Source organism: Salvelinus alpinus, chromosome 6 (genome assembly GCF_045679555.1).
Source record: "Salvelinus alpinus chromosome 6, SLU_Salpinus.1, whole genome shotgun sequence".
In the NCBI taxonomy this organism is placed as follows: Eukaryota; Metazoa; Chordata; class Actinopteri; order Salmoniformes; family Salmonidae; genus Salvelinus; species Salvelinus alpinus.
In genome coordinates this window covers 24,059,715-24,063,190 of record NC_092091.1, presented here as the reverse complement: position 1 = coordinate 24,063,190, position 3,476 = coordinate 24,059,715, and the positions used below count along the sequence as shown (strand labels likewise).

The following is a 3,476-nucleotide window of genomic DNA, read 5'->3' as shown; positions in this document are numbered from 1 at the left end:
TCCCACTCTTTCTGTACAATTTTGATTGAGACATGTTGATTGATGTTGTAAGTTCTGTTCAAGATCAAACATTCGTGACCAACTATTTTCATTGGGTTTGGCTCGTCGAACCCGTACTACTACTGCTGCAGTCAGCCAACAATGATTTGCAATTTGCTGGAATAAATGAGCGCCTGCTGGTGACGTCACTCAATGCCTTTTGCAGCAAGGCACGTGTGTTGTGACTGAGTGTGTGACAGAGGAAATCGTTTTGGTGTCATTTAGAGGGAAAATACGTGCATTTTAGCATTTGAGTAACTTCAAAAGTTTCTAAAAGTTCCAAATAAAATTTAAAAAAGTAGCTAAATTTGTTGCTTGAAAAAGAAGTTGCCAGGGTAGTCTGAAAAGTTGCTAAATCTAGCAACAAAATTACTAAATTGGCATCACTGGTGCTGGCAGGCAGTTTTTTTTCTTTTTCTGACCACGGTTAATTACAAAAACACTCAGATAATAATCGTATCCAGAAAAATCGCCCATATCCGTTACGATACTCTTTATGTCCAAGTACTCGGCACAATCCTAATTTGAATCATTGAATTCACAAATTCAACTTTTATATCATGATTTCAAACTGAATTGAATTAATATTGCATTATTTAAAAAATTGTCATTTAAATGGAAATATATATATGCAGTTTCAATATGGTATATATTACGTTAATTTTGTGTATCAAATCTACAAACTATAATTTCAAGTTGACCAAAGTTTCATATATTCAATTTATCAGATGCATTCAAATTCGGTTCTGTAAATTCAGATTCAAAACCAAAGACAACGTCCTGGTTCTTTGCCAGCCAGAAAAGGTAGAGGAGAACACGTACCAAACGCTCGCTGTGGTAAACAGAAACAAGCGGTACCAAGATAGGGGTTTCTATAGACAATGTGGCCTATTGACTTTATTTTCTTGGACTTTTGGAACCGTTTTGGCTATAAGCTATTATGACCCCATTCCCCAAAGCTAAGACTCTCCGGAACATGCATGCTGCGGCTTCTGTTCCCCTCTATAACGCTCACTTTTGTTTAAATCTTAATTCGTCAGCGCCAATAATTGTCAATTATTGACAATACAAAAGAACAATAGTGACAAAATGTGCAACCTACGAATACTGTATTTAATTGTTTATTTTCAGACATTGGCCATAGCCTATGTTACCATTTACTTTTTGAAAAAATGTTTCCGCCCGGTCTCGAACCGGGGACCTTTCGCGTGTTAGGCGAACGTGATAACCACTACACTACGGAAACTGAAGTCAATACGCATTAATACTCTAAATAACCCTACTGCTCAAATAGCCTAACCAGTATCATACAATAGTTGGTGTATCAAGTTTTACTTCATACCTTTTAGACCTTCAGTACTGTTGAAAGTATGGATTATATATATTGAGCTTCGCGCAGTTCGAGTATTAATAACAACAAAGTCACGCCGATGGGTGACATGACAGCGTGGGAGGACCTGCCCCACGGTTCATATAAAACCGTATGTCAAACCGCACTCTCTTATTTCTACTCACAAAGTTAGTTTAGCCGTATCGCGCAAATTGACTGCTCCGCATCTTCCCAGGTCCAGTTAGGGTAAACAACATTTACTTGGCGGGTGCTGTACAACTCCCGCCAGATTATTGTAACTCTCTACCTTTACTGTATATTGTGGTAGCTGTTGTAATACCAGTCTCCGGTTACTATTATATTAGTTAATTTGACTTAATCAATATTGCATAAGATATTTTAGATTTATATTTTATATATTTTTTCTTCACATTCTGAGCTGAGAGAACACCACATCACCATGATGCTGGGCAGTTACTATTATATTAGTTAATTTGACTTAATCAATATTGCATAAGATATTTTAGATTTATATTTTATATATTTTTTCTTCACATTCTGAGCTGAGAGAACACCACATCACCATGATGCTGGGCATGCATTGCTGCTCCTCTTGCGGAGCTGAACTAAAGGTAGAAGATTGTCATGAGCTGTGCCCAGCCTGCCTAGGCGTTGGCCACCTACGTGAGGCCCTTACTGATGCCTGCATTAACTGCGCTATCCTGCCTGTGAGGGTGAGGGAAGCGCGGCTAGCCAGAGTTGAGGGCCTGATTTTCACAGGTAATTTACCAGCGTCCGAATTTTGGTCGCCAGGACACACACAGGGCCGGGTCAATATCACAAAACAGTACCATTTAGACCATGCAACATTTTTATTTCAGAATTTGTATTCCGTTTATGTTTTACTATAAAAAGGAAATATTAGACTCGCAGAAAAACATGTTGGCCAAGCTCCAGGATTTAGATTTAGATAATTATAAACACATTTTCAGTGAATCAGCCATAAGATATGTTCACCCTGTTACAGACATGCACTTAACTGTCTTTAATTAGAGTATTTTAATTATATTTACATTTTCATAAAGCTATTGTGTCCCCTTGTCAACCCTGTCCATTTGTTCTGGTCAAATTATAAAGAAATAACAGATTTTGTATACAATGTGTGGTTTAATACAGAACTTCATCTAATTTGCACCTTATCTTTCTAAAGTGAGACAGGTATTAATGATATTTTATCCAAGTTTATTATTTTGTGGTGGTGGCCGTGTCTTACTCTTTAAAATACATTACAGAAATTCTTGATATTTGACAATGTAATTGAATTCATTTGAAAAAGATGCTGTCACGTTCCTGACCTGTTTTATGTTATTTTTGTATGTGTTTAGTTGGTCAGGGCGTGAGTTGAGGTGGGCATTCTATGTTTTGTGTTTCTATGTTTAGGTCACTTGTAATTAGCCTTATATGGTTCTTAATCGGGGACAGGTGTTTGACGTTTTCCTCTGATTGAGAACCATATATAGGTTGGCTGTTCACACTGTTTGTTTGTGGGTGATTGTCTTCCGTGTCTGTGCACCACACGGGACTGTAGCGTTTGTTCATTCGTTTGTTATAGTCTGTACCTGTTCCTACGTTCTTCGTGTTATATGTAAGTTCTCATGGTTTAGGTCAGTCTACGTTCGTTTTTGTTATTTTGTAATCCTTCCAAGTGTTTGTTTTCGTGTTTCGTCGTTTGCTTTAATAAATCATTATGTATTCACAACCCGCTGCATTTTGGTCCTCCGATCCTTCTCTCCTCGTCCGAGGAGGAGGAAGATCTAGACACCCGTTACAGATGCCAAGATAAAAGGGTGGACCAAGGTATAACGGGACAGAAGATAAATTAAACCCTGAACACTGAATAGACATCTACATAGTAATACATGTAGTAACAACATTGGAACTGCTATTTAGTTACATTTTCACTGTGAAAAATACAAAAATATATTGCCAGTACAAAATCATTGGAATTAGCATTAAAACACATTGCTGTCCCTCTTTCCATCTCTCCCCCCTTTCACCCCAAATGCTCTTCCACATACTTACAGGTGGATTTTTCCATCTGCACAGA

The 3,476-nt window shown here is 37.7% G+C and overlaps 1 non-coding gene across 1 annotated transcript; it reads right to left on the bottom strand.

Moving 5' to 3' along the window:
• Window positions 1-1,212: 1,212 nt before the first annotated feature.
• trnav-aac (transfer RNA valine (anticodon AAC)) lies at window positions 1,213-1,285 on the bottom strand. Its single transcript has one exon. It is a non-coding gene; the product is annotated as a tRNA-Val (tRNA).
• Between the last annotated feature and the right edge of the window lie 2,191 nt (window positions 1,286-3,476).